The 22,631-nt window shown below is 56.4% G+C and overlaps 1 protein-coding gene across 1 annotated transcript in view; it reads left to right on the forward strand.

Moving 5' to 3' along the window:
* The first annotated feature begins 17,348 nt into the window (after positions 1 to 17,348).
* RSPO1 (R-spondin 1) overlaps positions 17,349 to 22,631 on the forward strand; it is a 28,722-nt gene continuing 23,439 nt past the window's right edge. The window contains exon 1 of the mRNA XM_030038592.2: positions 17,349 to 17,485. The gene's annotated coding sequence lies outside the window, so the exon portion shown is untranslated. The remainder of the gene's footprint in view (positions 17,486 to 22,631) is intronic.

A 22,631-nucleotide genomic window follows, 5' to 3' on the forward strand; every position in this document is an offset into this window, starting at 1 on the left:
GCAAATGTTGCCATGGTGGGGCATAGAAAGCTCTTGACAGATGCAAGCTGGGGAACAACAGACAACGCACAATCTCATTAGCACCTGCAGCTCCATCTGGTTATTGGATTGGGATGCTTTGAATTTTTATTGTATGGCCTCCTTAGGTTCTCAACCCTCTCACGGTGCAAGGCGCAGGTTTGTGGCAGGTCGCAGGCATCCCTGCTCTGATCAACACTGGCACGTCTCCCAGCGTGATGGGAGCCTTTCTGCGGGTATTAGAGAAACAACAGCTTTGCTCTCATCTTTGGAAACAAGGCAGGTTCTAGCGAGCTCGTGCCTGGCATGGATGAGGTATGTCTGTTAACACAGCACCCCTCTGCGGATGGCAGGAAGGTGCGGATCCTGCCTTCAGCCGAGGGAACAGCTGCCGATGGGCAGCTGAGCATCTCATACCCGGCTCTGGAAGGGATGGGAGAGATTGGGTTGTCTAACAGCTCCCGGCGCTGCTGCCCACACTCCCAGTGAAAGGCATATTGGCTGCCCTGCAAGTTGAATATGCCACACAGGACCAGTCACATCCTGGGGAGCTGGAGTGCGACACGCTGGTGAAATGGCATGCAATGGCACAAAGGGGCTGCAGACCAGGCAGCCGCATGCTGCGAGCAGGGTGACGGGATGGAGAGGTGCTGCCCTTGCTGCAGACTCCAGCTTTGCAGGAGTGAGGGAAAAGAGGCTTTGTGCCTATCCCTGATTCTTTCTGTAAAATCCTTTTGTGGCCTCCCATGTTAGAAGCAATGACTCACACCGGAGGCAGGCTTCCAGCTGGGCATGCCTGCTGTCCCATCCCATCCCATCCCATCCCATCCCATCCCATCCCATCATGTCCCATCCCATCCCGGGATGGCCGCGCTGGGGCTGTCCCTGTCCAGCAGCACACGGCCCATCCACTGAAGTGCTGGTGAGGAGGCCTCTGGGTCCATTTCTTATCCACATCCCAGGCAGCTGGCACAATCAGAACAGTCTCCTTTTTGCAGTAATTATCATATTTGCTTTTGCTCAGCCAGCTTTATTTGTAAACTGCATGGAAATCAGAATGATCCAACTTCAAAGCTGAGCTGAGATGCTGGGAGCTGGGCACCTCCTAGTGCTCTTACCCCGGCCGGTGGTGGCCTGGGATGAGCAGAGCTTCAACATTCACTGAAGTGCCGAGACTTGCTACTTAGCATCCTCCATCCCACCCTGGCATATCCTCCCATTCCAAGTCTCTCCCCACGGCCAGTGCAATTCACAAATAGGGTGTGACGAAGCCTCTGAGGCGGCATTCGGCCCCAAAGAGCCATGTAGCACTTGCTGTAGCTGCTGCTGTGCTTCCAATTAGCCCACATCTGTTACAGCTATCCTTCCCTCCAGCCCCCACCTCGAGCGCCTGCAAGTGATTTTATGCAGTAATAACAGAAATCACGAAACCTGAAATGAATCTAAACAAAAGGAATCATTCAAATTACCCTTAACCCTTTGAAGACCAGGCCCTGTCCATAACAAAGAGGCTCAGGTTCGATGTACTCCATGACACAGATCCAGCATCTTGGCCAAATGCGTCCTGACCTGCAGGAGAACCCAGCTGCACGGCTGACTCAGGCTCCTGAGCACAATGGATTATTTATGCTGGGAGTATCTGACACAGATGTGTGGTGCAGCACCCCGTGGTTCGCGCGGCATCCAACCTCTTCACTCGGCGTGCAGCAAACCTGGACTCTGCTTTGCTGTGCGAGCTGGGCGTCCCACAGCGACACCTGACTTCAGTTTCTAGAGTTTTCCTTCTGAAGGGAACAGATACATTTGTGTTGGGAAAGCTGCTGGGGTGTCCTATTTTCCCCTTCCATCATGCAATGCAGTGTTACGGAATGTAAAATTTAATTTCTCCTTTGCTTAGTCAAGCTGCTCATGCCATATTGCTCCAGTGCATCTCGGGGGGAGCACCCTCCTGTGCATTCTTCATGGCACGGCTCCCACAGACCGCAGGGGTCCCTCTGGATGGGCAGGTGGAGCACTGCTAGTGTTCCCAAGAACAGCATGCAAACCCACGATCCAGGATGCGGTGTCACCAGTGGAGTTCGCAGGGAGCCGGCAGTGCCCGGAGCACTGACGACATGCTGCCCTGAGCCTGTGGTTCCCTGCACTGCAGCACATGGCTCTGTCCCATGGGGCTGCTGGCCATGCCCCTGTCCCAAAGAATTGCTGCAGACTCACGGGGAAACAAGCAGGTCCTTCACGGAGTCTGCACTGGTTTCCCACGGAAGCAGCGCTGTCCAAGGAGCAGTTGTCTCCTTTTTCTGGAATTCTGCTTTACCAGCCAGAAGCTCTGCAGACCCACCAAGCGCTACCTCCTGGCCTCTCCACTGTCCCTCTCTGGTCTGTGCCGTTGAGATCTCCCACCGGCTCCACCTTCCCATCCACCATCCACTGCAGATGTCAATACACGTTACTCCCCTGAACGACGTGGGCTGATAACCAATGTGCTTAGCACGCTCTGTAGTGACTGGGTTTATCGTGGCTTGTGGCCAGGCTCATCCTGGGATGGCCAGATGGTTTTGACACCAGATCGCTTGGTCGTCAGAGGACCCACGTACTTCCGCGACAGAGCAGGCAGAGCCCGGCAACCATGATCTCAGTGCATGAATGGAGCTGTCCTACACCATGGCCACCCTGGGATTCCTGGCCTGGAAGGCTCCAGATGTCCACGGCATTTTCATTACTGTACTCCAGAATTCTCAAAGGCCCAAATAAATAAATAATAAAGCTTTTTTTTTTTTTTTTTTTTTTTTTTTTTAAGGAACCCACCAGCTTCTTTCAACATGGCCCAATTCTGAGGCATTTCTGTGGGTTGTTGCAAATGACCCCCAAGCAGGAGGTTAACGCTGGTGGTTGTGGTTAGCAGTCACCCACAAGCTGGAGGCTTCTGACACTGCTAATAAGGCACATGTGTGTGAACGGAGAATACAGCATGTGGCAGCACCAGGATTTCCTGTGTTCGGGGTTGTCTGAAGCTCTCCGGCACGACGAGCCACCAGGGCTCAGGTTTCCCTGACCTGCCGGGGCAGGCTCCTGGCACACGGCGCTCAGACGCCAGCGGGACGGCACTGCCATCCCAACCGAGTGCCATGCTTCTCCTCTGCCGCCTGCAAGGAGCTGGGCAATGAACACCAGTTCTGGCATGGAGGAGGCTTGTACAGCCACGAGCATCTGAAAGGGAATCACATGGGTGGACAACGCTTCCCTCCCTCTGCTCTACCAGCGGATTGGCATACGTCCTCCCCTTTCCTGCTGATCTCCAACAGCCAAGGGCCAGAGGGCTCACGTTTTGGCTAAAGATCCGTCTACATCTAAGGCTAGTTGTGATTTAATACTGGTTATTTGCATTAGAGAGACCTGTGTCCAGCAACCCATCTTGTGTGGCAGTGAGCATCTCTTGAGCCTGTCCACATAGCTGCCATCTCCATCGGCTTTCTGTTCCACCAGCAGAGAGCTGCCCTGCACACAGCAATCCAACCTCTTCTATTTTCCCTGATTCCCTCATTTCCAGGCTCCAAAATTCCCAAATAAGCTCAACCCCAACTTGAGCAGCTGACTGGGGACACAACTGCAGAGCAAACAATAACACACCGATTCATCAGCGTTGGCGTGGTGACCACAACCAATGGTTACGTATCCTTCTGTATCCCCTGTACGGATATGGATCCTATGTGAACACCTGGCTAATTTAAGGGAAAAAAAAAGGAACATTGAAGATGATATATTCAATAAATTAATGTCCACCTCTCCAGAGAGATGTCAGAAGAAGAAAAGGTGGAGAAGGCTCCCGAGCAGGATGAAGGGCAGGAAGAAGGCAAGTTCCCTGTGGCACGCGGGAAGGTGGTGGCTTGCTGGCCACAGATCTATGTGTTTGTGAAGCCCATTCTCATCTCTGTCAGTCAGATAAGTTACTCCAAACCCAGGATTCTTAGGAATTTGCCTTACAAGCAGTGCAGTATTTTGACAAGTTGCACTGCTAAAGAAATGCCATTTTTACAGCAGCAGTATCCCATTTTGCTATCACGCTGTAACAGCTATCTTTGCACAGGGGGATCTACAGTCTTCTTACTCTGCAGTCACAGTAAATGTGTTTTTCACTTTCTTACCATGCTTAAAAATAGCATTAAGTTTTTGCTGATCACATGATTAAAAAAAAAAAGCTAATTGAATGATGCAGGGAGTAAAAACATGTGGCACAGTAAAAACAAATTAGGTTCGCATATGTTTTGCGTAACCCTCAAGACTTGTCTGTATTAGATATCAGTAATGAAAAGAATATTAAACTCTAACAGCACAAAATACCATATGCTTAGGAATTCAAAGAGGAACAATGTATTTGCGTTGGATGCTCCTGAATGGAAAATGCCCACAAATAAGCATTTTTTCCTTAGCTGTGGAAAAAAACCCTATCTTCCTCTACTTTTCAGTAACTTTTTAGTGAGTATTCAGGCACTGCTGCCGAGTCACTGGAAGCCACCTGTGCTTTCACCCCATGCGGCAGCCGCTGGCCCGGGGGCGCGGGAGCAGGGGACACGTGTTGGGGACGGCCACGTGCCCCGCAGCGGGAGGAACACGCACCGGGGGGGCTGCTGGACCTCGTACGCATGGTGCCTGCTGGAGGGGTGCAGGCAGGGGCCGGGGCAGGCAGGGTTGACAGCTCCTCTTGCGGGCTCTCCTCTGACCCACGGCTCGGTGACGGCTATGAGGAAACAGGCTTTGCCCTGGTTTTGCCCTGCGCACTGGGGAGAGGCATGGGCAGCAGTGGGGAGGCATGCCCCGTTGCCATCCCCGTCCCCGTCGCCATTCCTGTCCCCGTCGTCATCCCTGTCCCGGTCGCCATCCCTATCCCATCCCTCTCCCATCCCATCCCACCCCAACGCGAGGCCCCGGGGTGCAGCCCCGGGGCCCTGGGCGGGAGCGTGTGTTTATCCCTCCTGTTTACGAGCTGCGAGTGGGGATCCTCGGCGTGACTCACCGCCTACAGCCACGAGTCAACCACAACTGTAACTTTCCAGTTTGCCTTGGAAAAAGGGGGGAGGGCAGGGTGAAGAGGGAGGAAGAGCTGGAAAACGTTAGGAAAAGGCAGCAAAGGCTCTAAAGAGACCAGAGGCAGCTGAGAAAAACAACAAACAGTCTTAGAAGGGTATTAACATTTTAACAAGAATTCCTTTAATTTAATCACAATAAGATTCACCAAGAGGAGGAAGAAACAGAAAGCTTCATCTGAGCCCTTAATGAAAAAATCTTCATGCTACGGGCCAGTGCTTCTGCAATTAATTCCCCTTGGTGGAGCTTTTCCATGTGCACCTCCGGAGTCAGAGCTTTCACGCCTTGGCATTCGCCGAGCAACTGAAGGGATGGCAGAGATTTGTTTGCTTTCATCTTTGCATCTTCTTCTGATGTCTGTGGCATCGCAGACATTGCCACAGCCACTCTCTGGGACGTCCCAAGTGGAAACATGTGAGGTGGCAGGAGGCTCTGCAAAAAAACCCTGTGAGTCGCTGGACATGGGGCTGTGAGCGGCGGGGATGCCTCGGGGGGCTGGGGTCCCCAGAAATGGGGTGCTGACAAGGCGCCAGTGAGAGATGTCCGGGAAATCCTGCTGTGGGCAGAAGTGAGCGGGAGTGCACCCAGGTCAGCCCGTGGCCGGGTGCCCAGGTCGGTGGGAGCAGCATCTGCAGAGGCTTTGCTGGGGCCCCGCGCCCCCCGTTCCGTGAGACCCCCAGGGTGCTCGCAGAGTGGTTCGGGATGAGAAGTCGCCAGCAGGCAGGGTGACCCTGCCCAGGGCAGCGGGGTGTCACGTCTGAGCCAAGGAAGCTGCTTGGTAAGTGCTTCCCTCGCCCTGCCCCAGCAAATAAAATAAACTCATTTGGGTTTTACGTGAAAGCAATGTTTTACTGCCTCTGAGATCAGCCGTGGTGCAAGGGAGCTGAAGTCAGACAATACAAATGACACGTCCTAAACGGCATTTTTAAAAGCTCAAGGCAAGCTTGTAAAGATTTTATTTGTATACGAGGCTGTAATGAATAAAGGAATTGGCATTGCTGCCTCCGCCACCCTCCAAGAGCCCTGTCTGCTTTCCCGAAGTAAACGCACCAGGGAGCAGCGACCGTGACGCCAAGCCCTCGGCACCCAGGCGGCACGGGGCTCGGTGCACGGCCGCACTTGGGGCATGGGCAACGGTGGCTCCAAGAGGATCTCGGGCCCCCCCGGGCTCAGGGAGCGGGGCTGGGGGCACCTCTCCCCATCACCCCGCACAGCCCGGCTCCACTCATGGCCGCAGTGCTGCTGAAGGGCAGGTGCCCCGTCTTCAGGCTTACTGCTTTGGGAAGTATTTTAACATAAACACATTTTGCATTTAACCATTTTCCTTGGGAAAAAAGCAGGGTGTAGAGATGCTGAGCGCCCGGGGAGGGCTGTCCTGAAGCGCTCAGACCCTGCCAGCTGGGGCGGCTGCACGATGCTGTGCTCCGAGCCAGGCTGCCACCGCCGTGCCCCCCCGCCTCAGCTCCCCGGGCAGCTCCTGCTCCCCCCAGCCTCCCCGGCACAAAATCCACCACTGTCCTTTCCCAGACGCCCTTCCCAGGCTGCGCAGGGTGATTTCACCACGCTAATCCCGGGCAACTGCTGAACCATTGTCTGCCCAGCGCTGAGCTAGGATATTATGGCTGGGAAAACTTCCTTCCGAACTGCAAGCTGTGTGAACAGAACTTGTTTAAAATAGCTGCTTTAACAAACAAACAGGGCCAGCTCCATTTCCATCAGCGTCTCCTCTCCTCAAACATCAACATTTACGTTTCGGTAACAGGAGACCACCTTTAGAGCAGCCACAGCCGTGGCCACGCTGATCGTCAGGGCTCTTGCCTGCACTACTGGCAAAGGGCAGGAGAGAGGAAGCTGCTGAACAGCCAGTTTGTGCTGCGACAGAATCCCAGGCATCCCAGCGTAACCCTGCCGGCACCCGCTCCCCAGACCTCGGCTCCCCAAGGTGGCCAAGCAGCGAGAGGCACCGTGGGCACCACGGGAAGGGGCTGGTGTTTCTGGGTGCGTTCTCCAGCATGGAAAGGAGTATTGCTGTCAGAAAGCCCGTGAACCACAAAGCATCCTGAGGATGGACTTTGAAGCCCACATTGTTTTCATTTGGATGTTATTATTAAAAAAGTCACTTGCATGTTTTCTGGTAGAACAGTTTGCTGAAATGTTTCCTCTTCTCCTCCAGCTTAGACCAGAACCCGATGGGAGCACACACGGGGCCTGACCGTGCGCTCGTGGGCGAGGGGCGAGATGGGATGGAGGCGCAGTCAGCTCAGCAAACACCTCTGCAAGTAACTGGGGCGGAGGTGGGACAGGGCCAGTGGCCGCCTAAGCATCCCGGGCACCAAGGTGCTGTCAGGGCTGGGTGACCCTGGGGTGCCTGAACTTCCAGCTCCCGGAGCTGGGGCTGGAGCTCACAAAGGGCAGGGCATCTCTGGGACACCGAAATACGGCTGCATTTCCAGCACTGTGCAGCCTTGCTGCAGGCAGTGCAGAGGCAGAGAAGTTTTGCAGAAGAAAGAGAAGCCCAAGCAGCTGGCTCAGCCCGCGGCCGCTCCCACGGCTCGGGGTGCCATCAGGGTCAGGCCACCCGCCTGGGCAGCACAGCGCTGCGCAGCCGGCACGGCAGGGCGAAGCTCAGCATTCGTGGCAGCTGCTGTGGCCAAAGGCAGCACCAGGGAGCTCATGTCAAAGTCCAGGGCAGCGGGGTCCCTGCAGCAGCCAGCCTGTGGGCTTCTCTGATGCCAGCCAGCCTGGACGGGGAACACACTGTGAAGCTGCGGTAGTGCTGCAGAGAAATCACGTTGTACCTAGAGGTATCTGGTAAAGCTAAACAGTTGGGCTCGTCCAAAAAAGCAGCACGGAATTGTGATGGGCAGGAAAACGGGGGTGCTGCCGCTGCCTCTCCAAGCCAGTTCTTGAGAAGAAAGGGTGGCCTGTGCTTTGGAAACCACTTTCACCAACTGGTAAACCCAGAGGATCCCTGCTTAGCTGGAAACTACCCCTCCAGCAGAGCAAATTAATTATGTCCCAAAGACAGTGTGAGAAGCAGCGAGGAGGCCAGCTGGAAGCAGTGCTGAGTCCTCTTGGACCAAGGGCCAAGTTCCACTTCACATGACATCAGTGGGTGCTTTGACTGCGATGCCAATGTAATCAAGGTCTGTCCCGGGTGCAGACAGCTGCCTTCATGGAGAGGAGAAAATCCAGGCCTCTGGATAGTGCTCCCAGTGCAAACGGTCCCCTCCCTGCTCCGCATTTGCAAGGGGATTTGGAGTGCGTCACCCTGCGCTGCAGCGCAGGCAGGCTCTGCCCTTGGCACGCACGCAGCGTCCCCGAGCTGCTCACCGGGACGGCGGTGCTGCTTTTGCAGCCCTATCGCCTGGAGAGCCCCAGCAAAGAGGAACCGGTTTGGGACAGGGCGTCCTCCTGCCCCTCCTGCGTGCTGGCTGGGGGTGGCAGCCCCGAGGGGCTGGGGAAGGTGGCGGGGGCTGCCCGGGGAGGCAGTGGGCAACCGAGTGTGCAGAGTTCCTTCGCCCTTGGGAGATGGCAAGCATGGCCACGTAAGATGCTTTCAGCCCTGTGGACTGGGGACGGGGATTGGCAGAGAGTTGTCCCCGGGGCCTCTCCTCCATCCGGACTGAAGACAGAATGAAAACCTCACTGAGGGAGACCATTTCATCACAGTAAACAGCTCTTCAGGGGGCACCTCCTGCTGCCAGTGCTTTGCTGGGTGATGCTCCGTGCGCGCAGCCCCACGCAACGCACAGCAGCCCGGGATAGACGCCTGCAGCTCACTCCCGCCGACCCTGTGGACGTGGTAAAGAAGGTGGGAAGCAGCGCAGGAGCGGAGGGAGGAGAGACACGGTGCCGGCCCCAGGGGACTGCAGTCCTCCTCAGCTGCAGTTGTGTGCCAGGGACCGTCCCAGCTCAGCCTTGGCATTTCAGCTTCCTGCACCCCTCTCCGCTTCAGCGCCAGCCCTTTGAGCCCTGCCTGCCCGCCACGCGGGATGGGGACATCCCTCCTGGGAGCGAGCAGGGCAGCGCGGGTGACAGGCACAGGTCCGACATGGCTTGTCCAAGACCGTCCCTGCGCTGCTCCCGAGTGCCAGCAGAGCCAGGCGGCTGTGCCATGAGCTGGGGGAGGCCTCGCGCTGTGCACTGCCTCCCCTGCAAGCAGCGCTCAGGTTACACTTGACATAGCAAAGTGGCAGCAAAATGGATTTAATTTATTTACTTTTTAAGTGTAATGATGGAAAACAAAACATGTTGCAAAAGTTGTTTGTTTCGTACCAGCTCTGCACAGACCCACTGAGGAAGGAGTGGCTCCTGGCAGCTCCTGCTCTTCGGAGACCGACGATTACTGAGCCGACACACTGTGCCAAGGACCAGACGGCTGCTGGAGACACCCTTCCTCCCCAGGGGCTGTGCTGGGCACGGCTGAGACTCAGAGTGGGCCATCTCCCCGGCAAGGGTGCCTGCGCCCGTGGGGGCTCCCGGGGCCAGGCCAAGCTGCTGCTGTGCAGAAGTGTAGGTGCCGCAGAGAGGACCCTGGCTTCAGGGAGCCCGAGCGAGGGATGAAGGCAGAGAGAGCTGTAAGCGAAGGCGTGCTGCTGCACACCCTCCAGCAACACCCCTGGTCTGTTTTGCCCCGTGCCTGCTGCAGGGCTCGGCACCCCTCCGGACCGGGCACGGGGCCTGGGCAATGCAGGGAGCACGCCTGCCCTGCACCTCCCGGGAGAAGGGGGACCCGCCAACGCAGCCTGCATGTCCCAAGGCAGGACGGGGTGTGTGGACGAGGAGGGGAGCCGCAGACAGAGACTACCCACCCCCCCCCAGCAGCTCGGGGGCTGGCGGTGCCCAGGTCCCCGGGGCGGAGCAGCTCTGGTGAGGGGCTCGAAAGTGGTGCAGGATTGGGGCTGGGTGGCGTGGGAGGGAAGGCGGCTGGTGCCTGGCCTGAAAGCCAGGCCCTGAGATGCCCCCGAGGAGCTAGCCCCCTTCATCCAAACTTTCCCGTGGCACCGTCAGCCCTCAAAATTTACAACGGACCACCGAGCCTGGGCATTGTCAAGCGCCTAATTGAAAACACTGTAAAGGCAACACGGCAACGTGGCCTGGGAGCCCGATGCTGATGGCCACCCGGGTGCCTCGTGGCACCGGTGTCCCACTGTGGCGCAGCTGGCGATGCGGGGCTGGGGTCCTGTTTGCTGGGCGCTGCCTGGCCCTGGGTCCATCCCGGTCAGGCGTCTGTGGGCAGGGGAGAGGCCCCAGGGAAACCTCCCGCAGACGTGCTGCCTCCCGCGCGGGAGGGTGCTCTTTCCCAGAACTTTGGTTAGGAGATACTCATGAGTTAATTAATCCTTGAGTTTTTAAGCAGAGACATATTTATGAGCCTTGTAAGAGGCTGGGGCCCGGAGAGACATTTCTTTATTCTTCCTCCAGCTCAGCTGAAGGAAACCATAAGGGGAAAGAGCAACTGAGCCACGAAAGCATGGAAGATGGATTTCGGGCTGGTGATGGGGAAACAAAACCCAACTTGCCTGGGTGGGAACAGTGGCCAAGTGACAGCTCCCTTCCCTCTCCTTTGTCTTCTCGTCCTTTGTCTACAGGGTGCTTGCTAGAGCCTGGCTGCTGGATGCCAGGGTATCTATCTCCAGCGTTTGAAGTGCATATGTGAAGCACACATGTGGTGTGAGTGCCCACCACGAGCCTCCCTGGCTCCTTCGGACTGGAAGGGGCAGCTGTCACGGTCCCATCGCCCCCCCGCCAGCAGCATGCAGCATGGGTAGTGCCAGGCGGTGCTTTGGGGTGAGGGTTCGGTCCCACGAGCTGCAGCTGGAGCCACGCAAAGAACAGCTAGCGAGGACACAGGCAGGGACCGCACTGCCTGCACCTCCCTCCCGCACCCAGCTCTCTCCTCTGCCCTCACCTGGCTGGGCTGCCCTGGGAGGGGCAGGGTCACCTCTGATTTCTTCCCCCCCCCGCACTGCTGCAGGGCATCCTCTGCAGCCCCTGCTCAAACACACCTGCATCTCCAGACCGCACCATAAGTGGACTTGCAGATGAGGAAAGTGTTAAAGCAGCTTCTCGTTCGCTGCGATTCTCATGTGCAGTCTCCCGACACCAGTGAGCGAACTCTGTCCCCCAGGAGCCTGGTTTCCCCTGCCAAGTGGATCTGATGGGCTTTTCTCTCAAGAGATCTGGGACACCGCCATGAGTGGGTGGAAATTGCCATTGGTCACCTACAGCCAGGGGAGCAGGGGAGTGCAGCAATGCTGATTACATCAGCCAAGACACCGATGGAAAACCAGGAGTGGAAGAAACATCCACTGTGATTTCGCTGGGCTTCTCTGCTGCATCACAAACAGCCAAGAAAGTGCATGATGGGGACAACCAGATGCCTTCCTGGGCAGGGCACATTTTTCCAGGCTAAGAGCTTGGAACTGAGGCTATTTTGCTTTATCCCTTTCCTCAGAGTGAGCTGCTTATGACATTCCTCATCTCTCTGCAATCACTGGTTTATCTATCCACCTCAAATGATGCTTCCTCAGCTTTACTGCGCATCTTGGCCAATAGCGGCAGAGAAATGTGGCCACCACATGTTGGCAGCAATTGAATCCTGGGCACATTTTTTCTCTGCACAGCCTTTAAGCTGTGGGAACCATTTCAAAGGAAACCATTCCCCCTATAACATGCTTGTGATCTGAAGATGTCTATTTAGATGGCAGCCCGGCATTAATTTAGCAATTCACTACAGAGTTTGGCGTGATGTTTAAAGCACTAAAATAAATTGTGGTGAAGTCGTTTCCCTCAAACCAGATTGTGTGGTTTACATTATTTGTCAACCTTAAGTACAACTGGCATGTTTGTATCACTCATGCAAAGCCCCATTGTGCCTCTCTAGAAGGGGGAAGAATCCACACAGAAACGCATCCAAGTTCCTGCCCCGGCAGTCTCATGTCCCTGGGAGATCTGCCCCGCAGGCACGCAGCCCAACTGGCTGGAAGAGAGCCTGGGCTTTCCTCAGGATGATGGGTGTTAAGTGCAGGCTCATATAGGTTATATTACAAAGGGCCATTTTAATCAGATGCAGATTTGTACTTTCTGCCTTGCAGTGCCTAAAATCCACTGAGCCGCAATGACTTAGACACGCACATAGGAGCGCGCACACAGGCGCACCGCCATGTGAACCGGGCTGCGTGGGTAACCCGAGCGGCTGCTTGCCCGCCGAGGACGGTGCCCACCCCAGCGCCGGGTGACAGCCTGCCGCTGCTGCCCCGTGCTCGGTGGCCTCCCACCCCAGCCGGCCTGCCCAGGGGACGGTCGTGGCCCGGAGCTGCGGGGAGGGAAGGGGCAGGTGGGTAGGAAGCTGCCCCAAGCCTCCCGGGAGCCTGCCAGGGGCTTTGGGGCTGCCTTCTGGCAGCTCCTCTCTCTCCCGAGAGGCTGGTTTGATGTCCCAGGCATGCAGGCAGCCAACGGCAGCCAGGATGGGCTGAGATGCTGCCACAGCCTGGCTGGAGCGCCGGGCACCGCTGCGGGGTCCCTCTGTCTCACCAGCCATGCCCGGGTCGTCGCAGTGCTGCCAGACCCGGCTGCTCCTGCTGCCTTCGGCTATCGGTGTGCCACAGGGACACGTGCGGGGTTAGGCGGGGACAGCACGTCAGCACTTTCACCCGTGCCGCCAGGAGCAGGTTGGAGGGGCGTGCTGTGGTGCTGCGCCTGCCTCTGGGTGAGCAGGCGGGATCCCGCCTGTGATCTCAGTGCTTTATCCCTTCCTTCCCTTCCCTCAGTCCCTGCAGCCAGAGAAATCCCCGGATGGCTGTCACGGCTCTCCGCACACAAGCTAGCTGGCAGCGCCGAGGGTGTTTCATTCCTCCACCTCCCAGCGACTCACTAGTGCCAGAAGAGCTGTCCTGTGGGAAGCGGCCAAGGCTTTGCACTGACACAATTGCGCTCGCACATCTCCTCCAGCCTGTTGCAGGCTCTCACGGAGGGTGCTCCCCACCCAACTGAGGGTGCTCCCCACCCGACCGAGCCGCCCCTGGGGCACCGGGACCACAGGGCAGGTCTGCTCTGCAGGGAAGGGGCAACCTCCCCGCCCTCCGCTCAGACGGTCACATCGCATGCCCTGGGGATCACTGTCCAGTGACCAAGGGTCCTCTGTCTTCCTCTGCCCGGCCCCCCCATGCCACCTGCCCTCTCCTCTGCAGGTCTCTGGACCTGGTTCGGAGCACGTTCCCGGCTGTGCTCCCCGGAGCAGTTCAGCAGGCGTGTGCCCTCCACGGTCTCCTCCCACAGTTCACTGCACCACAGCATACACTTGGAGAGCAGGAGCTCATCAGCTGCATTTCTTCTGCAGCATCTCTGAATTGTAAGAGACACCCAATTTTCTGGAAATTGAATTCAGACAATAAAAAACTCTGCTGCTCCCAGAGCTGTCCGTTTGCGCTCTGGTCATGTACATATTTGTGCTTTCACTGGATGATGGCAGAGACTCCCTTGCTTATATGAAAATTCAAAGGGACGGAGCAGAAGTGGAGCCAGGCTGCACAGACATCTGGCAGCACTGGCTGCAGCCTCCAGACACAGACACCCGTCCCCTCTCGTACCCCGCAGCCCTGGCAGCCACGCAGCCAGCGCTCAGGTAGCCTGTGCAGCATTTGTCCTCGGCGATACTTTTGATGAGGCATTGCCCAGTGCAAACACATCGTACTAAGGACAGCACAAAAGCTCCCAGCCACAGCATTAAATAATTGTCACAATTTTCTTCTGTAAGGATTAACGTTCCTGCTAACCTTGCAAACCTTCATTGAACTGTTGTCACCCCCCGAAACGCGGCACAATCGCCAAGGGATTAGGGTGTCTGCGGAGCAGCCTGTCCTCGCTATTGTGCGCTCCCGGCGGGGTGAGGAAATCCTGCGACATCAGCCGATAAATCCCCGTGGCGGGGACGCCAAATTCACTGCAGGGCCAGGCACAAGGCAGCCCTGCGGGAGCTTGCGGTGGCACCTGGGAGCCGTCCCTGCAGCGGCCGGGTCGGTGGCACCCGCGCTCGGGGCTGTCCTCCTGGCACGGGCAACCACTGCCTTGGGCACCAGGGAGCCAGGCGGGCTCCCAGCCCTGTCCCCTCCTGGCAGCAGATCTCCCGGTTTGGCTCTGCCAGCGTGCAGCCACTGCCCACAATGGGCTCCTAGGCCTCCTAAGCCAGGCAAGCACGTTTGTAAATCTGAATGCTGAGGAAATCCCATAAAAATTTAACAGGAAATACGGAGCCATAAAGGGAAGCTCTTGGCATTTCTTGCCGGCTGTCTGCAATGCCCGCTGCGCGCGCTGCGCTCAGGCACCTGGCAGCCGCAGCGGGACCTTGGCCGGGACGGACTGCATTAGCAGCTAGTTCCCACGGCCCTCCCTTCGGAGCAGGAGGAGAGGAGTATGGCAGCAACACAGACTGATGCTCTCGGGAGCAGGACTTCAGTTTCTGCAGAGCTCAGTCTCACAGACATACAGCACAGGCAGAAGCTGTGTGGCAAGGATGCAAGAGAAAAAGAATGCTAAAGCAAACACAAGTTTTATGCACGTAGGTCCCAGGAGGGTCTTACAGTGCTTATAAATGACAATACATATTGTCATCCCAACCCGTGTTCAGTAGCAAAGGAAAAGAAGTGGGAAGTGTCTCCAGCTCTGGAGCCATTGCACAATAACAGAGAATGGAAAACAACCTCATCTGCTTGTCCCCAACATCTGGGCCCTGCATCAGCATCCCCACTCCCATGGCACTTTCCCAAGAGAAAGAACCATTCCCTCCAGAGAGAAACAGGGAGGATGGAGAGACAAGAGAGTCCAGAGAGAGTGTGGTGCACAGGGAGCAGAGACCAGCATCTTTCTGATGTGCCCGGTTTGGACTGCTCAACCAGCAAACACTAAGCGCCTGCTCCAGTCCTCTGCTCAGCGCAGGTAAGGACTCTTCTAGCAAGGACGGAGTGAATTCTCCATCATGGATGGGTGTTAGTTTTTTGGGCATTCATTTCTGGCAAAGGGCTTGAGCAGGCTCTTGGAGAGGCAGCTGGCTTGGGGCTTGTCTTTTGCAGACCTGCACGAAGAGGATCTGCACTGGCAAAAGCAGCATCTGGACCCCCGCAGCCCAGCAGGATCTGTACTTGCCAGCTCTTTGGCAGGGCACTCAGTATTTGGAAGCCAGCACTTCTCATTGTTACTGCTGTGCAGTGGGATTTCATGGTAGTTTTTCATCAGCTTTGCACGTGTTTGATCGTACAAATAGGGACTGAATCTCCCCACAAGTGACAGCAGCCTGGCTGCCCAGGGTCCGTTGGGGTTTTGGAGGAAAGATGTCCCTTCTCATCCAGAAACTCACTGTATTCTCTGTGCACATGGGGAGAATTTGGCTTCTCTTTTCTGGCATCATGGCAGGGAAAGGGCTTCTCCCTCTGCCTTGGGGATGTGCAGGTGGCTATGCGTGGGAAAAGAGCACTCCTAAAACATGCCTTCCGCAAGAAAGTTTAGAACAAACGTGATGCCAGCATGAACATAAAGAGAAGAAGGTCACCCAAAGCCCGAGTGAATTTCCTTTTCATTGGGCTTTGCCAGCAGGTGGGAGTAAGTGTCCTGGGGAATGGTGCGGGTGGCTGTGGGACCCCCCCGGGGCTGCACCGGTGACACTGTCCTCGGCACCATCTCCCAGGGGGTGCACCTCAGTGCCCATGCTGAGGGTTTGGCTGGTGGTTGGCCGTACAGCAACCAGGAGCTCCTCCTGCTAAATCCTGCAGCAGGAGCTTTCCCTGGAAACCTCTGCTGGAGGCAATGTGTTGGCTTTGCATTTTAATCTGTTTTGCTTCATCTGGAGAAGCTTTGAGAAATGAGTCCTGCAGTCAAGCTGGCTCTTCTCAGACTAATCTCATGAGGCTGAAATGAGCCCTCGTGGGCAGAGAAGGACTGGCTGGGGGCACTCTGAGCCTCTGAGCGCTGGCTGCACCCTGTGCTGCTGCAGGACTTCTTCTCATAGAACACTTCTCAGACCATCCCTCATTTTCTATCAGGGTGTCCATTTGCAAAAGCAGGTGGTGACTCTGGTTACCAGGATCCATCCTGAGACATCTGGAGGGAGGCTAATTTTCGGTAGATAGCAGCAGATGGGCTTAGTGCCTATTGAAAATGAGGGCCTTCCTATATTGTCCTGAAGTTTCTAATGGGTTTTGGAAACACAAGCAGCTGCAAAAATCTCCATCTTCTGAAGGCAGGAGGTGGTGATGACCCCGCTTTGCTGGTCTGGCTCCTGCGCGGGGCAGAGCACAGCGCAGACCAGCACTCGGCCACGCATGCGCAACTGCTGCAGTGAAATCGGGAAAGTTTCACTGGATTCATTTTTCACCAGAGAAGGTCATGAGGTCTGGGATGGGTGTCCCACCCTGGGAGGAGAAGTCAGCTCATGCCAGCGCAGCCACCAGCGTGGCGGTCCGAGCCGCCGGCAGGCCGGGGCGGGCGGGAGTCCCCGCTTTGCCCGGCTCAGCATGACCGACGGCTATTGGCTATTCCGGAGCTGGTTTCCATGAGGACTTTTTTTTTTTTTCGGTAAAAACATTGAACAATTCTGGATTCATCCCCATGTGGAGCGGGAAAAATTTTGAAATCCTGAACATTTTTGAGGGCTTAAAAACAATTTCCCACCCAGTTATAGCCACCAGTCTCATCAGGATGTGTTTGAAACCACTCCAGCAGGAGCTGAGCAGAGCTGGTCTCAGCTGGATACTGCTCTCGATGAGAAATGCCGTGGTCAGGGGTCATGTTTCTTCAGAAAAAAAGTATCTTCAATAGCTCAGGAAGTTATTAGTGTCTGCTAACAATAAGAGCTTTTGGATTGATTCAATAGATGCTCATTTTAATTGTAAAATGCCAGTAATGAGAAATGTGCCATCCAATGACTCATTTTTCCCTTGTAAAAATTATTGGACATTTTTATTAGTTTTACAAATGACAGGACCTCGTATTTCTGAGAACACTTTATACAAGCCTTGCACAAGCCCACTCTCATAAAAGCGTGTCTGTGGTGACATCCGGAGCCACAAGAAGGGGAGCGGTAGAAAGGCCCAAAGTGGTGAGGACAGCCCACAAGTGGAACTGGCAGGACCGAACCCCAAGAGGGTGGGAAGGGGTGGATACAGCGCCGGAGACATGAGCTTCGGCGCTCCTTCCCAGCAGTGCCTTTCTGGAGAGGCACGGGGCAGACAGGGGGATGGGTGCCAGCCGGCGCCCGGAGGTCCGCCCGGCGCAGAGCCCCGGCGTGGGGCAGCCGCACCGGCGCTGAGCGGCTGCCCGGGCGGGCGATGCGCCGGGCGCAGGGAGGGCAGGAGCCAGCCCCAGCTGGGTAGAGCTGAGCCGTGCCAAGGTAAGCGCCGTCCCCAGCCGCGACCACTCTGCAGCCGGCACCGGGCAGAGCGGGACCACGCGACCTCCTCCTCTCCCGACGGAGACGCCGCTTCATGCCGTTAACCCCAGCGCCCAGCTTTATCCATCTTGGCGTTATCTCTGCCGGCAGACAGCGGGGGTCCGGGGTGCACCAGGCTGACCACGGAGCGCGCCTGCCCTTGGCTTGCAAGAAACAAGATAAGGGGTCGAACGCGGCCAGGGAGCAGGGGGCAGGGGGCAGAGGCACATCCCGGACCCAGCCCGGATGCAGCGGCATCGCTGCTGGGCTGCGCGGCTGGATGGGGCTGGTGGGGAGTGCCGACAGGGTGTCCCTCCTTCTCCAGAGAATAGAAGAGCTGCTTTGGCCAGACCGTGCTCTTTTACAATATCCAAGCAATTTCCCATGGAGAATTAATTTGCGCAAGGGGGGAAAAAATTGTTTTAGGGAAATTCTCATTTCAGCATTTCATTTCTCCTCTCTTGTTGATATTATTTTTGGTTTTGTTTACATCTCTCATGGCAAGTCCTCTGTAATTCCGCGCGGTGTACCATGAGCTGGCATGATATGACATAATGCAAGAGCTGAGATAGCCTACTACTTCTATTTTAGTGTGGACGATATTTTAAACTTTAAGTTATCCAGGAAATTTCTGAAATATTTGTCTTCATTCCAAACCAGAATGAAAACAATTTTTGAAATGTCGGAAGTTCCCGTGAAACAAGTAGCGAAAGCTTCCAGCTCCGCCGCTGTGTGCGACAGGGCAGCTGTCGGGGAGGCCCCGGCCCCGCGCGGGAGGGCGGCAGCAGGCAGCGGGCAGTGGGGAGCAGGGAATGGGCAGCAAGCAGCGGGCAGCAGTCAGCGGGCAGCGTGTCTCTGCCCATGCCTTGCTGCAGCCTGGCACGCATTTGCTTTCCAGCAGCATGACTGCAATTGTGCATTTAGGGCAGGGGTTTAACAGGAGGGATGGCTGGAGGAAGGGCACGGGGAGAACGCCTGGCACGTCCCCCTGCAGGCAGCCAGCAGACACAGGGACAGGGTCTGTACGGACCTGACACATGCCACAGCCTCCCAGCATCGTCCAGGCTAGGAGCTGGGACAGGGAGCAGGATGTGCCATGGTGCTGACACCAAGGGCAATGGGGACAGGCAGCTCTGCCATGAGCCCATGCAGCAGGCGCCGTCCTGCATCTCCCTCCCTATCTGGGGCAGGACACGAAGCTGGGCTGGGAGGGCTGTAGAAGCTGGGTCGTGGCAGCTTCCCCCGGCGCCATTCTTGGTTGGTACAGTTCTGGGCCTGTCTGCGGGCTCTCCGCAGGGGTGTCAGTCCACCCAAAGTCCCTGGGGCTGATGCCTTGCAGAGAAGGTCGAGGCTGTGTGGGGCACAGAAGCCACTCCAGCAGCCTCCCCACGCTCCAGGGCAGATGGCTTCCTCACATCAGGACGTGCCAGGAGGGACCCATGGTCGCTTTGTAAACCCTCTCTGGTTTGGGGGGCACCAGCCTGGGGAGGGAGAGGCTCAGCCGGCAGCCGTGGGGCTGCCGACAGGAGGGATCCGCTCCGAGCCACCAGCCCCAATGCTGCATCCGCTGAGACTGAGCTGCCGTGGGACAGGCAGCACTCTGCAGGGACCACAGGAAGCCAGGATCCCCACATCCATGTGTCTGGGTGGAAAGTGCTGTCAGGTTCCCAAAGTATGTGCCTTTGCCTCTGTGCTGATACACTCAGTCCTCAGAGCTTTGTTTTGTGTATTCTGGGAACTGACAATTTGTAAAGACATGCTGCTGGGCTAATCCTCCATCAGCTCCTGGAGCAGAGACCAGCTGGGATCTGGCAGCTCTCTCCCTTCTTCCACTTCAGTCTGCTAAAACAGCGAGTGTCTCTGTAACCAGTAGCTTACAGGTTTTGACTTATATGCAAAGCAGAGCAGCAGCTTTCAGCAGTCAGCAGCCGGGACTGCGCGGGCACGTCGTCCTCCTGTGCCAGCACGGCGACCTGCTGGACGGGCATGCCAGCTGTGCCAACAAGGTGCTGTGCGCCATGCTGAGTCCTGGGGGCGATGCCAGCCTTGGTGGTGAAATCATCTTGGCTCTCTCCTGGCTTCAGAGCCGTTGTTATGCCCTGGAGATGCTCTTAGGGAAGGGAGCTCTTTCCACGGCACGGTTTGCTGTGGCTCTGGTCCACAAGCTAATGCATCAGGGAAGCAGTAAAATTAGACTCTAAAAAAAGGTACTTTCCGCTTTGTAGGCAGGAAACCTCAAACACTGCACGTACCTTTAACAGAGAGCACAGTATCACTGTGAGTCTTGAACCAAGTTAAAGATCACTTGCGCTGTCTCCTCCGTTGAGCCCCCGCGTGCCAGCTCGGTGAGCAGCAGGCTCCACGGCTGTGCCGGACAAGCACTGGGTAGACCACTAGGAATGGGGAGGCACGTGCGCTGCCTCGCTCAAGGGAGGTTTGGGAGAACAGGGATCTCCAAGGTGCTGAGATTTCACTGGGGCCAGGAGTTGGTGCGTAGATAGGTGCTGGCTGGCATCGACCCCCTGATCTTTCCCATCGGTTAGCAGGTAGTGAACATGGAGCTGGAACCAGTGTTCACTAATCCTGGGGCTGCCAAGGAGAAAGGCTGCACAGTGACATCCTCAGCGAGCCAGCTGTCAGTGGAGAATAAATACAGCCCTGAGAGCTGCACTGTGCATGCAATTTGGAGGAGTCAGAACAGCAGGATGCTGCTGTTAACCACTGGCGGCCCAAACAGACACCAGTGTCCCTGCAGACTGGCTGGCTTGCTCCAGCCTGACCCCAGCTTGCCTGTGCCCACTTGCTCCTGATCCCAGCCAGTGCTGCTGCGGCTCGGTTTGGGGTTAGCCATGACTGCTGTCATGGGAGGGTAGCACGAGTGGTGCCATCGGAGAGACTGTGGCGTACCCTGAAACGTTCAGTGCCTCTTTGCCGAAGTCCCACTCTGACGGGACAGCCTGGGCTGCGCTGCCTGTCCTGGGCTGTCCCCTCCAGCACACCGTGTGGAAGCTGGCAGGAGAAACCTGCCAGCAGAGCTGTGTGTGCTGTGCCCATCGCTGGAGTGCCCCTGTCCCGGGTTTGGGATTGAGGTCCTGGGGCTGTGCCCATCACCCCAACGTGCAGCTGGCACAAGAGCTGCCCCCTCCATCGCCTCTTGGGCTGTACCTGGAAAAGGCAGAGCCTGGGGAGGCACGTAGCCGAGGGACCAGCTCTGCGGCACAAGGGCACCTGCCCCAGGTCACCCTAGATGCCAATGGCTGAGCAGGGACCTGGCCTGCCCCAGTTGTCCCCCTGCTCCCAGGTATGTGCTGTGGGGGCACAGCCACCTGCCAGGTGGGAAATCCGCTGCTGGACAGGACCAGCACGCGGCTGGGGTTTGCCCTTCGCAAAGACGGGCAGTTTCTCTGCACAGTGGGAGGGTGAGGCAGGGTTAAAGGGACAAGGCATGTCCCCATGGCACAGAGCTGCCCCCGCAGTGCAGAGGGGGCCCTGTGGGCAGGGGGTGCACTGCGGAACTGTGGGAGCTGAGCGTCTGTCGGGCTCATCCCTGGAAAATGGGATCATCCTGCAGCCCTCCGTGGGAAGGTGCCATTGCTCTGCCTGTAAAGGGCCTGTAATTTTCAAGAAAACTCATTTTGAAACTGACTGAAGTCTGTCAGAGCAAATTAGTTGCAGTTTCAGCTAGCCACTTGTTTCTGGTTTAACCCTGGGAAAGCAACTGGGCTACAAATGTTTACCTTATGAGGTAAACCATCAATATCCTTGAAACTTTGATTAAAAAAAATACTGGACTAGAGCATCTTGTGGGTTTCTTTTTTTTTTTTTTTTCCTGATTCGTTTCACAATATGCCAGAAGCATGGCTTGAGTTAGGGCTTTGGCAGGGGCTTTTATCATGATGGATATAGTGGAGGATAGAAAAGAAATTTGGTTATCAGAGGATGCCAGAACTCAACTTCCTAGCACATACATTTAATAATGCAAAAGTTCTCCTTTAAAGGTCTCCTTAGAACAAATCCTAGTCATCACAAAATCCATGGAGATAAATTAAATTACATTTTAATAGTGGAGAACTCATTCCTGGGCCGGGCGCAACAGTGAAAGTATGTTCTCTCTTAGACAAAAGTAGCCTCATCTCCCATCAAAAATCTGAATGTTACCATATGAAAAACTTAATTGGAAATAAAACCCTGAAGCTCCCAGGGCAGAGGCACTACGAGAGGCTGTCACAGCTGTGGTAGCTCTCTTGCCGACACTACAGTCACCGGAGCATTATTATTGTCCCCCCTTGTAAATGAAAAGGCATCTTGAAGAGACAGCATCTAATACGCATTTGCTGGAACTTCATTGGGAAGTGGCTGGCCACAGACAGCTTTGTCCAGCATAACCTAAGCTCTTCCTCAGGGAGCAAAGATGCAAAGCAAGGAGAAGCACTGCGCTTCCCACACACGCTTCGTGTGCTTCGGAGCCCCACAACGGGCTCCGGCAGCGCCTGCTCTGCCGCCCAGCCCGGCTGAAGCATTCTTGCCTTTGCCTGGGATCATTGTTTTCTGCCCTGCCATCTTTTAAAGCCAGGCTCAATCCATTCTCTTCTTCACGCTGTCATCTTGAAGATATTTAAAATGCATACAAACGCTTCCCGTGCAGACGCAGATATTTAAAGTGGACGGCGTGTGCAATAAGTGCCGCAGTACGGGGTGATGTGGGGTGATGATGTGGGGTGAGGCGGGGTGCAGGCTGGGCCAGCCTCACCTCGAGGTCCTGCGAGATGAACACTTCCAAAAACTGAAAGAAAGGGGAAAAAAGGCAGAGAGAGAGAGAGGGAAGAGCTGCCGCAGCTCTTCGGCTCATCCCTTCCGCCGAGCTGTGGGCCTGCTGACTGGGGCTGGGCTTGCCCCGGCATGGCGGCCGTCCTGCCCTTCACTTCCTGATCTTCCCCTCGGCCTCCCCATCTCGGCCTCCCCCTTCCCCTTGCCCCAGCCCCGGGAGCCTGAACCCCCGCTCTCCGCCCTGTCTCCTCCATCCCCGAAAGCAGGGCCCGGCCCCCCGTGCTGCCCGGCCTCCTCCCTGCAGCTCCCCGCAGCGCGCGGGGCTGGGCCTTGCTCCTCT

This window comes from Aquila chrysaetos, chromosome 16 (assembly GCF_900496995.4).
Source record: "Aquila chrysaetos chrysaetos chromosome 16, bAquChr1.4, whole genome shotgun sequence".
NCBI classification, from domain to species: Eukaryota; Metazoa; Chordata; class Aves; order Accipitriformes; family Accipitridae; genus Aquila; species Aquila chrysaetos.